This window comes from Trematomus bernacchii, unplaced genomic scaffold, assembly GCF_902827165.1.
Source record: "Trematomus bernacchii unplaced genomic scaffold, fTreBer1.1, whole genome shotgun sequence".
In the NCBI taxonomy this organism is placed as follows: domain Eukaryota; kingdom Metazoa; phylum Chordata; class Actinopteri; order Perciformes; family Nototheniidae; genus Trematomus; species Trematomus bernacchii.
The window spans coordinates 13,208,063-13,221,603 of NW_022987582.1; positions in this window are offsets into that span (position 1 = coordinate 13,208,063).

Here is a 13,541-nt window from a genome sequence, read left to right on the forward strand (position 1 = left end):
TCATTTTGTCTGCTCCTTTTAATTTAAACAAGGCACCCTTATGCAGATCACTGAACAAAGATAGCTTAAAGTGGACCTATCATGCTATATTTAAATGATATATTGTAGGGCCATACCTATATAAGGTATATTTATACGTTTCTGTTTTCAAAATACCAAACAGATCATGCATTTTAGCCATGCCTCATTTCGCTCTATGTGCTGTTTGCTGTCTACGGGTCTGATTCTGCTGACCACCTGCAGGAGAGGTGAGCCATGCTCTGATCAGCTGCTGGGCTGTCAGAAGAGGGGGAGAAAAAGAGATCTCCGTCCTCCGTGTTTTATTATATAGAGTCGTTATTCATTTGTTTTAAAGCTCAATAAATAACAAAGAAGACCTTTGACCGGCACTTTTCAAATTTTGTCCGGAAGATTTAAACTTTAACGGACATCTTGAAAGAAACTGAAACTGAAACTCTGCCGCACGGTCCCCTCGTTCCTTGGAAGAGGCGAAGAGGTGGGTGTTTGTCATCTGCTGGAGGACTAACCGGAGAGAATTATGGTGCATTTCCACTACACGGTCAGCCTCGGCCTCGCTCGGTACTGCTAGGCCGCGTTGGGCCTTGTTAGGGCCGGCTCATTTCATGCTGCGCTTCCATTACAGTTTAGGAACTGGGGTGGTTACTATAGTAACGCAGTGTAGGCGGAGCCGTGACGTCATCTTCAATGAGAACCCCAGAAAAACAACACAGCCGTGCTGTTAGCACTCAAGCTCACAGCTCCTCATATCTGTTCAGAAACTAGACAAAAGTTAAACAAGTACAAACCACAGACTGCCTGTGTCATGGTGAATACAGTCGCCGGTTTATTTATGTCTGTAGGCCGTTGTTGTGAGTGTGGACGGTCGGAGCATATATTGCGTTAGCTTAGCCAATCTCCATCTAGAAAACACGCATTTTAAAAGGTTTTTCACCTGCCGTCTGTCTGCAGACTTATCAAAGCATTAATTCATGGTTTTTACTAACCGGTATCAGTATGTTGTTACTTCGGCATCATTTTGAAACGTGTATTACAATTAAATCACGGTCAAATATGTTCATCTTGTTGTTGTTGTAGCCCCCTTGCCAGCGATTCTCTCTCTAGTTTAGCAAACTCAGCCCGACTCAGCCCTCTTTGTTGGCCACGATAGAACCACGATTTTGTCGGGCCAGAAAAGAGGTGAAAAAGTACCCCCGGGCCGGAACTAGGCCTAGTGGAAGCGCAACCAAAAACGGGCACGGCACGACACGGCACGCTTAAACCGCGCTCCGCGCCATGGTGGAAATGCCCCGTTACAGTGCTTGCCTCGACGGGGAGGGATTGCATTGAATTAAAGCAGCGGGAGCAAACGCTTGCCTCGGGGAGGGAGAAAAAAAGCCACAGCGGAGAATAAACAGAAGGGTAACCATGGTAACTATGGGCGGGAAGTCTTCTTCGCTGCTTTTGTGGCAGACTACAGCGCCACTTACAGGCCTGGCATATGTACTACAGCGTCTCCAGCGCTTTCGAGCGGCAATGGCCGGCTGTGGCCCAACCCCACATTCCCCTGATAGGTGGAGAGTTGGCCCAATAGCCGTAGCGCCACTTCTGTGACGACATAGAAGTGTTCAAATCTGGATCAGTCTGTATCAGATCCGTTGCAGCCCCTTTTTTAGAGATTTGGGTATGGAGGGAAATAGAGAGGGTTGTGTTTTCTGACACTTGGTGAGTTCCCTGGAACACCGGGGACACATATTCATGTATAAAAGACGTACAAAAGTGCATTTTGCATGATAGGTCCCCTTTAAAGGTGGGGTAGGTAATTTTGGAGAAACCAGCTCGAGTGCGCTAGAATTTGAAAATACACTACCGGAAAAAATCTGCCACTTCCTTACAGAGCCCCTCCTCCAACACACACGAATGCGCACATGACCAATGAGGCAACGAGATAAGTTTGTGCACAGATGGAAGGCTGACAGGCAGGTAACACTAATAATACAAAGTTATTATGGCTGTGTGTACCTTGTGTGCACCGCCTAGTGGTTAAAGCACGTTATTGAATTAGTTGTGTATATGATATGTCAATGAACCTTAGACAATCTTGAAATCTTGAAAGGGATATGTAAAATAGCCATTATATACAGTCTTTAATTAACTATTAGTAGAGAATAACGAGTAATGAATATACTTTATAGGGATCTGCAGATAAATGTTTAGTCTTTAGTCAACTATAAAATATCTCTCCTGATTGTTGGCACTTGACAATCACCTTTCCCTGAATTTTACTCAGGTGTAACTAAAGCCTGATTTAAGGGTTGTTTATATTTCACATCATTAATCAGAATCTGCAAAGTAACTAAAATAAATGTAGTGGAGTAAAAATACCAGGTTAACCTCTGAATTGTAGTGGAGTAGAATTGCTGTTTTGTTTAGTAATGGATATTGAATATGGAATAAAGGTTTTGACAAGACCTGGTGTAACAATAATCAAAAAGGACATTAAAAGAGCTCCAGATGTTAATGATCTAAACAAAACAGCACACCTGAAATGTATATTTAAATACTTTAGTAAGGGCAGTGAATTCGTTTTTTCTGTCTGTTTTTCAAATCAGTGTTATACAGTAAGTGTCATAGACAGTGTTACATTGCTATTATTATCCTTAAAATATATGTAAAACAAAACCACTTATGATCTTTTTATTTGAGTGGTTTACTAATGACAGTTAATTCTGTTTTTGCTATTGATGGTTTCATTTTTGTGAAAAATAATAAAATAATAAAATTCAATAACGTGCTTTAACCACTAGATGTGCCTTTCTATCAGCTGTGCACCGTTATGGTGTAAATACAGCCTATCTACCAATTGGATCAAATATAAAAGTCAGCCGAATTATTATTGATACTGCAAGGAGACGTATTGTGTGAAAAGAAATCTAAGATGTTGTTTAATTGCTGATATATTTATGATCCACGTCACGTTTTCAGTTTTGGCGGCAGTTCTTCCTGTTTGTCCAGAAGTCTTCTCATCAGGGCTCTATAAATAGAGAACTACGGCAGATTATGTAATATTTAATGCAGCCGAACCGTGTATTACAATGCCGTTATGTGATGACTTTCAAAGGGAAAAGCAAGCACACTCGGAATAAAGTATTATTTTTAAATGTTTTCGGATTTCACATCGCATAAACACCATTTCCCAACGTGCATTGCGGCTAAACCATCGAATCACCGAGCTGAGGACCTTGCCTACGTCTGCTTCCGGTATTTTTTATGACGGATGTATTTTGTTATACACACATTCCTTCACATTTACATTTTAATTTACATTAAAGTATTTCGTGAGGCCTTCTAAAATGTTTTTAAATATAACTACGGTTCTAGTTGAAGAGTTTGTAAATTAACATGAACCGAAGCTGTTGCCTGGCAACGCAATCGCACAACGTCACGTCCGTTAATTCCACATCCACACGATCCACACACATGGATTAACATCGATTTAATACATTAATGTAGCCTTTGTTTCTGCTAAAAGAGGTGTCGACCAGCTGGGGCAACAAGAAAATCGGCGAAATCGAGTGTGACTATTAAAAAATAAATCATTATTATATTAATATTGACAATAACAACCGACCGTCGGGGTAAAGCATTTGCTTGGCATTTCCGGGTATATCTCCACTGGTTGGGCCATGTTAACAATACCGTGTAACGGTCACGTTTGAAGGGACGAAATCGTGACATCTTCACGTCTCCCAGCATGGTAAATCGTCACATGTTCACGTCAGCATCTATGGAACAGAACAATTACAAATAATTTGAAGTTCACAAAAGACAGCAGGAATTATAACAATATCCATAATATCCATATTAAAGCATGGGCTGGCTTTAATTATTATGTGGGAATGCAAATAGTGGAAGAATAGGCTTTGTACATTTTGAGTGTGGCGCTACTGGTTGGTATATTTTATGGAATTTGGACCAAGCATCTGCATCTGTAACAGTTCTGTTTAAAACTTTTTCAAATGTAATTGCATTTATCTTTAAAAGACTACTTTTATTGAATGAGAGTTTTACCTACAATGAGCCTGGGGTGGTGGGAAGGGAGAACTGGGCCTCGGCATCGGCAGGAGTTGTAGTCGCCTATGATTATTAGAATTTAGATGAACAAAGGAATAGAAAAACCCTGAAATATGTACTGACACAAAGCTACAACCCTCGATTCTGTAAGTAGAAGGGATGGGAACGATTCATCGAATATTCGAATATTCGAAATTATTCAGGTATTCGAATATGAGTTATGAATATTTTTATTATTCTTTCTTTTTTTTCTTCTTTTTTTTGGGAGGGGTTCCTAAGTTGATTACATATTATCAAATGGAATAATTCAATGTATACAGCAGTGCCATAGCTAAATGTGTTCGGTCTAAAGGTGTGTTTTGCTCCCCTCACCGGTCCCTCACCGCTGTGAGAGCTGCAGGTGCTGATCTCTCTCTCGCGTCCGGTTATACTTCACTCGCGTTTATGTCCAAATCCATCAGATCTAGCTAGTTCTAGCTAATGATACATTTATTAAAATACATCAATATGAACGTGAGCATTCCTTTCAAATAAAAATAAAAAAATCACTTTGCTAGAACAGTGATAATAAAACAATGCTCCATAAGTCTGTGTGGTCAAAACAAAACAAAAAAATACAATTGTGCAATCCCTTTGCTAGAACAATAAGTTATAATACTTTGCCACTTTGCAATCTGTGCAAAAAAATGCAAAGAAAAAGCCAAAAAGTGTGTCTTATCACAGCATTAGTGGCTGCAATGAGCCTGTTTTGTACTGCACATTTCTTCAAAACGGGGTTGCAGGCTTAGTGGTGGCGCCAGAGATTTCTTTTGGGGGTGCTGTGGGGTAGCGTGACGTTTCATAGAGGGTGCTCAAACATTTAGGGTTTCCCATTAATGTACCGGGCGCTACAGTTGAATTTTCTACTGCAACACTCCCCACACACACACACACAGTACACCCGCGACTGTTACAATGAAGGCTCGATAATCAGCTCACGGCATATAGGCTAGGTGTAAGCAGGGGTGAAGTGCTATTTTTATAGGTGGTGTGTGGACCTCACATAGGGGGGTCCGGGGGCATGCTCCCTCGGGAAGATTTTCTTTTAAATATTGAAGTTAAAAGCATCAATCTGGTGCACTTTGAGAGCAAAATGAAGAGATCTATGGATACATCTCTCAACACCCATATGAAACAGAACTGTAAACAGATTTTCTTTTTCTTTATGGATATTTTACATTTCACCCTTTTAAACGTTATTCTTTTTTTTCATATAGTATTTCATACCTGTTTTTCATTTATTCTCTTATTTTTTTATAACTATAATGATCATATAAACGTGTGCCTCGGAAATAATTGTTTACATTAATCGTGACCAAAACGTTTGAGACCCACTGAGATAACTTAGACTAAAGTTAACTATCTAAACACAGAGAGTCCTTTAGCTCACTGAGTCTCTCAGTCTGACTGGAGAGGACTCTCCTCCAGCTTGTTGTTGAAAAAGCTCCTTATATCCGTTAGCGTAGCTCGCTAGCACCAGAAGCTAACAACAACGATCTCCGGTACTGTTGCGCTCTCTCTCTCTCTCTCGCTCGCGCACGCACACAAAATGGCTCGTTCCACACACACCCAGAGCCGAGCTTGAATGAAACACAGAGACCCAGACGTAATTGTACTGTATCATATTATTTTCGAATCAATAATTTTTCAAATTATGATTTTTATTTTATTTTTTCCTCCTGGTCTCTTGCGCCCCCCCTGTCATGCCTCTGCGCCCCCCAGATCCCTCTTTAATTTAAAAACCAAGTTATGTTTTAAGCATGAAAGCTGTAGGCCTATAGCCAGGGCCGGCCCTAGAATTTTGGGGGCCCGAAGCAAGCTTTGGCTTGGGGGCCCCCCTCACTCTAGCGCGTTCTCACTACACACAACACGGAACCAACTTTTGTCTTATGATGTTAGCATAAGCACACATATTGTATAAATAAGCATGTAAACACCGTGGACCTAACATCCTCTAGGGGGGTCCTCACCTCGTTTTTTTTTTAAATATTGAAGTTAAAAGCATCAATCTGGTGCACTTTGAGAGCAAAATTAAGAGATCTATGGATACATCTCTCAACACCCATATGAAACAGAACTGTAAACAGATTTTTCTTTATGGATATTTTACAAATCACTCCCCTTTTAAAGTGGACCTATCATGCTATATTTGAATAATATAGTGTAGGACCATAAGGCATATTTATACTTTTTATTTTTCCAAATACCAAACAGATCATGCATTTTAGCCATGCCTCATTTTGCTCAATTTGACATTTTTTAGCTCTGTTTGTGCAAGGTCAGATTCAGTGAGAACAGCACCATCTACTGGCCTGGCATATGTACTACAGCATCTCCAGCGCTTTCGAACGGCAATGGCCGTGGCTGTCTCCTCCTGATTGGTGGAGTTGGCCCAATAGCCGTAGCACCACTGTCCTGACGTCAGGACAGTGTTCAAATCTGGATCAGTTTTTATCAGATCCGTTGCAGCCCCTTTTTTTAGAGATTTGGGTATGGAGGAAAATAGAGAGGGTTGTATTTTCTGACACTTGGTGAGTTCCCTGGAACACCGGGGACACATATTCATGTATAAAAGACGTACAAAAGTGCATTTTGCATGATAGGTCCCCTTTAAACTGTATTCTTGTTTTGTCATATAGTATTTCATATAGTATTCTCTCTGGCTGTCCATCTCATAATGTTCACATAAAAACTAGCTGTCAATTGGAATATCATTCAGAAGAATTATAATTTCATGCAAAAATCTGTCACAAAAAAAGGTTGCACATCTACATTCAGGTGTTGTTATGGCAACGTCAGTGGCCAAACAGCCACATTTATTTACTGCTGCAAATACATTCAAACTTGCTGTAGACACGTAAAGCAGTGGCAACTATGCCACCATTTCAGCTGACTTTTTCTCAGAAATACTGTCACATAACATCCATATATTTCAGTGCTAGGTTGATGCTTAGCTAAGCTAACTATGAAACACTTTAACTGACAGGACTCAGGATCAACTGTGTACTGTAAGGTAGCTTCTAGCTTCATGTCGAACAGTAAGTCAACATTTCCCAGAGAGCTTTCTTTGAAATCACCAGGTAACGCTAAAAAACATTACATTTAGATTGTATGACAAAGTGTTTATTTAATATATCTGGCTAGCTATAGCTACTTGCTAACGGTTTAGCTTACCCCCGCGATTCAAAGTAACGTCAACGTAGCTGTAATTTCTCCTGGCTCAAGTGTTGGCTCTGGGGTTGTTGTGTGAACCACCACTTGAGAATTGTCGTCTTTTTTAAGAACAAATGTTCTTATGTCCATCTTCAAATACTCTGAGTCTGAGACTGACAGTTTATTTTAAACATTGTCACAGCTCACAGGATAGGTACCTGTCAGCCAATAAGACAGATGTTTATTTCCATTCAACTCTCTGGTTAGTCTGGTGCCTTGCCTCTGTTGCATTCACTGAACACAGGAAATTACAATCCTGCCGTCCTCTCATGATGAGGTTCAGGTAAAGCACGGTTAATGTATTATATGATTGACTCAACAATATAATACATGACTTTGAGAGTAGGCAATCTAGGCATATTAACAAAATTAATTAAACATACTTATCACAGCGTTTTTGTTTTTTTTTGCTAGGGGGCCCTTAGTGGCTGCGGGGCCCTAAGCGGCCGCTTATGTAGCTTAATGGGTCGGGCCGGCTCTGCCTATAGCTGTCAACTGTTCAAACTGTGATCAGTTCAATACATTTGACAAATTCGACTTGGTTTCTATACTTTTTTGTAAAAAATGTTCCCACATTTATTTTATTTTTTTATAGGATATGTACATTTCGGTTAATCGGTTAACAGTTTTTTTGGGGGTCGAATATTCTAATATACATTTGCTTTCAAATTCCCATCCCTAGTAAGTACCTATACATAGGTATACAATAAACAACAATATGCATAGTGCAATTAGCAGTACCAGTAATAAAATAACAGAATAAATAACTAAGCTGAATAAAATGACATGTGAAAAGTAAAATGACAGTGAAATGAAATGACAGTGTGTTCCTCACCACTGCCATCTGTTTCCTCTGTCCTAGTGTCTGGGTCTGATTCCTCACAACTGACGTCTGCCTCTCTGCATGAGCCCTCTCTCCTTATTTATTCTGCCTCACCCTGGCTCCTCTGTCCTCTTGATTTCTGCATGCTTAGTTCGACCTAGGAATTTCAACAATGCTCCTGTAAAATATAGTTATAGTATTATGTGTCAACATTCAAATAACATACATTGGAGAGCAAAATGTGAAATTCCATTGACTGTAGGCTACATATTATACACACAATTGTCAGCAGGGGCAATAACAACTAAAATGTGAACTAACTTGAATGCATTAGTCCACAACACATAGCCTAACTAATGTTAGCCTGCATAGTTACTAACATCAGAAGACATAGACTAACTGGTTACATTACTTAACTAGCTAGCTACAGCAACAGAAAATATTTTCATTCATCATCTTCACCAGTCAGAAAATGTCCGATAGCCGCGATGCTAAAATGTTAAACTCCATTGACTCATGCTAAAAATGTTAGCGATCTAAAAGTCTGCTATTTTTGGCTTTTTTGGGTCGACTTTAGTTGACTGTAACATCGAAAATCTTACCGAATTGAATGTTCACAAAGCTGCGAACCGGTTATACACTGCATAACAAGGGAACTAACATAGCTAATTTAGCTAACGTTAGCTAATTTAGCTGTTGTAGTGCCGAGAGACGGGACCTGGATTAAGCAACTAGACTACTTGTAGTGTACATGCAGAATTATTTCAATTTAAAATTGTTTTAAATGCTCACACACATACCTGACTCTTGTGCTGTATTTTCCTCTCGTTTATTTTAATTTTTCCGTTTCTAAGCACCCGATGAATGCTTTCTCTTTGACAACGCCATAATCCCATCATCAACAGACAGAGGCAACGCACTTGCATTTGAATCTGCCAATCAGATCCATCTATTGCTGGAGAGGGGGGGCCTCCCCGAAATCTGTGAGATTGATTGGTTTTATGATCACTGGCACCTAATGTGTCCAATGAGAACGTTAACACGTTTTAGAGCATTATAACAAATATTTGTTGTGGAAAGCTACATGATCCAAGCCACTGTCAGCCGGAAGTGGCGCGTTCGATTACTGTTTTGGGCTGTCTGCCGTGGATGGGCTGCATTCCACTCCAAATAGCTGGTCGGCCGTAACCAGAATCTAAACGCCAGCCGTTTTATGGAAGAATATCTCAGTACTGGGTTATTTCCAATTTCAAAATAAACATATATAAATAAGAAGTAAGTATATTATAGTATATTCAAGAATGAAAAAAGATGTGCATTGCATTGGACACACGTATATATACAGTATGCATCTATATATGCATATATATATATATATGCGTGCATATATGCATATATATATGCGTGCATATATGCATGTGTGTGTCTGTATATATTTATAAACTGTATATTATTTTCCATCATTCAATGGACAATGGAGTATTTGTACTTTTTAAATATATAGGCTACCATCAAACATATGTTCATATATAAAGTGGGTAACTATACAAAACGAAGTGAGATAACTGTTTATGAATATTTGTTCAACTGTATGTAAACTTGTGTAACTCATGAAAGATAAATGAGTGTTTCAATAAAACTATTACATGTAAAAATGTATAGTGCAGTTTTTGTTTTCATTGCAATATTTTTTTTTTATATGTATCAATATATAGCCATACACGGTCCATGTATATATTGCAATATATTAAAAAATATAAGGACTACTTTCCCATATATGGAAATTTATGATCCAGTATATTGTATTATATTTTCCAATATATTCCAATATATTTTTGTTTCATAAGGGCTCCAGCGTCACCATAAACAACGCCCTTTACTTCTGGTGCGCGCAGTTTTATCACCTGTCACTGGACTTCCCTCCACATCAATCCCTTCAAACCAGGGATTTAGTTTCTCATTGAAATGATTTGGTCCATCTCTTCCATTCATCTCTTTTATTATAATTTTCTATGTATTATTTTCGGTCCTGTATTTGTTTTTCCAGGTATACTGTAACATTTCATTTAAGTTATAATTATAATCAAAACATTATTATTGAATTTGTAAGTATATTTCACACACTTTAATGTTTTTATAGAGTATGATCTCCTCATTCGTTTAAGAGATTTAATATATTTTACTCTTAATGAAGCACTTTAAACATTTAATGACTCTGATCCTCCTTTAACGGTATAAGATCAGCTGCAGTGAGCAGAGGCTGTGAAGCTGGGGGCGGGGCTTTTATACGCGAGTAGTGAAAACACTTCCGCGTAGTCTGCTCTCGTGTATGCTCCCTTTCGTCTCCTCTGGAAGCCTCCTCCCTCACCCCTTCTCAACTCCTCCGTGTGCATTTCAGCAATTGACATCCTTCAACATGGCGTGTCTTGATCGATTTCCGGGTCAAGTCCTGGAGGAGGGGAGAGAGGAGTCGAGGAGGGACATTGAGATGAACCTCTTGTGTCATATGGTCATGTTGATGGGCATCTTTATTTGAATCCATTTAGCTGTGTTATCCTGCAGCCCACTGTGTGACATTATCTTGCTCCAGCAGAGGGCCTCTGTGATAACAAGACAAACTGCTGCTCATAAATCACATGCTAACCCTCAGTACCACCCAGAAGGTTTCTCATTTCTCTAATTCCCCTCCTCGACTCCCCTCCTCGACTCCCCTCCTCGACTCCTATCCTCGTGTCTTAGTCCCGCCCGCAGGAGATGCGAGCAGAGGAGTCGAGGAGGGGGACCGAGGAGAGAGGAGGGGAAGCAGCAGGCGTTTAGAGAAATGAGAACTCCTCTCCTCTGAGCGGTCATTTTAAAGAGACGTCCGTTATTGATGACAGGAGGCACAGCAGCCCTCTGTCTGATGGACAGATGTGTTCATGACGACTTATATATTTACTTTTAATTAATTCACAGTGCGGTATAATGAGACAATAACAGGCTACAGATGAGGACATATACACACATATATTTATATAAATATATACAATTTCAGAATCAAACAAATGAGAGCACTCTCATAATCAGGGCCGTATCCAGGATTTCCTAAATACCGAGGTCCAAACATGCTGGGGGGTTCGGGGGTATACCCCCCGAGATTTGGGGGATTTCCATGATCTAGTTAGGTGCTTTTTAAGTCCTGTGGGGGGTCACAAATTGATAATATATTGATTTCAAACCATGTCAGTGGGCTGCAGCATACATTATTTTGAATCAGTTAATTGTTACTATGAATGATCTGGACATGCAGAAGAGGCTAGAATGATCACAAAACATTGTCAACATTCATTTTCCATGTCTCTCTCCTTTCCATAACCTGCACCCTCTCTTCCATCTTCTTTAGTCTCTCTGTCTTCTTCCTGTTCATTACTCTCTCTGTCCTCTACTCTTTCTCTTTGTTCAATCTCTCCTTCGTTGTTCACTTTTTGCTCCTCCTCACTTGTCGCTCCTGCCAGTGAATTAAAAGCAATTCAGCAATTGAGTTCATTTCACTTGTTTGTTTGCATTATTTGTTTTAGTTTAAATCTGTTTTGTTTGATTCTCAAAAGAGAACAAAGATGTAAGCTAATTGTGTTTTATACAATTGAATGTTATTATGACATCATAACTGCAATAGATGTAAGTTGTTTTAAAAATGATGCCTATTGTCTATATTGTAAATGAAGACTATTGTTATAGATAGATAGATAGATAGATAGATAGATAGATAGATAGATAGATAGATAGATAGATGGGGTTATTAAGCCTACATTCTTTTGTGTGACTGTACCTGCAGTTCCTCCCTGACTTCCATCACTTTCTCTCTCTCTCTTTCTCTCTGCCTGTCCTGTCTCTTCCTTACCAAAGCTGAGCTTCGACTGACGTAGTCTTTTCATTATATCTGAGTCAGTGTAAAAAGAAAACAATACAATGTTATATCTTCAATGTTTTACTCAAATTGAAATGAAAGAAAAGCATTACAACGTTTATTAAAAGGTAATCCTTCTGACATTGGATGAATGAAATTAACTTTAGCTCTCTAGCTAGTTTATTCACGCAATTTAAACCAAAGTATAGCCTATGGCTGCAATATAAGTTAGTGTGCATGTTGTCGGACGTCCACTGACTAACGTAGAGCGTCCACACAGGATCTGCTGGTCATATGATGTCCTGATGAACTAAACACAAGCAGCCCGCTGGACTCAGATCTCTAGATACCTCATCACTCCTCCGCTGCTCCGATACCAGTCCAGGGGCCGTTCTCATTTCACTAATTTCCCCTCCTAGACTCCTATCCTCGACTCCTATCCTCGTGTCTTAGTCCCGCCCACAGGAGATGCGAGCGGAGGAGCCAAGGAGGGGAACCGAGGAGAGAGGAGGGGAAGCAGCAGGCGGTTAGAGAAATGAGAACTCCTCTCCTCTGAGTGGTCATTTTAAAGAGACGTCCGTTAATGATGACAGGAGGCACAGCAGCCCTCTGTCTGATGGACAGATGTGTTCATGACGACTTATATATTTACTTTTAATTCATTCACAGTGCGGTATAATGAGACAATAACAGGCTACAGATGCGGACATATACACACATATATTTATATATAGGTATATATATATATATATATATATTTATATAAATATATACAATTTCAGATTCAAACAAGTATGAGAGCACTCACATAATAACGTAACACTATCAGAGACTGGATATATCCCCCCCCCTCTCTCTGGTCGCTACAATGGGGAAATCAAATTACGGGCCAAAAGTTGTATTTACAAGTATTAAAAGTAAGCATAGGACACCAAACCAACTGAGACCTGTCTGTCCCCCGCATCTACGCACACACTGTACCACACACACTTACACACTGTACAACACGCACCTACAGCTCCTAAAGCATAATATCAGGCTACAGCCATTGTGTATTTTATTATGTGAAGCACTAAATGGTTTTAGACAAATATCGACTCTTTGTTTGTATATATACTAAACTAAAGCAAATAAAGAGAGTAGGCCTGTTATACTGAGTGATATATATTGCAGAGCTGTCATTGGCTGAGATAAGTCCAGCCGTGCGTCACGACTCTTTTAAACATCACTGTTGCCGGAAATGCATCCACGAAGGAGCCGTGGAGGACCGTGGAGGACCCATCAGTGTATCCTCGATTATAGCTCCTCCAGAGAGCCTCCTCGACGCTCGATCCTCGGTCCTCGATGTGCATTTAGAGAAATGAGATGTCCTTCAACATGGCGCGCCGAAAACCATTTCCGGGTCACTACCGGAGGACCGAGGAGTCGAGGAGTCGAGAAGGGGAAATTAGAGAAATAAGAAAGGCCCCGGGCTGCGGTGGTTTGTTGATACATGTCGTCTTCTTCTGT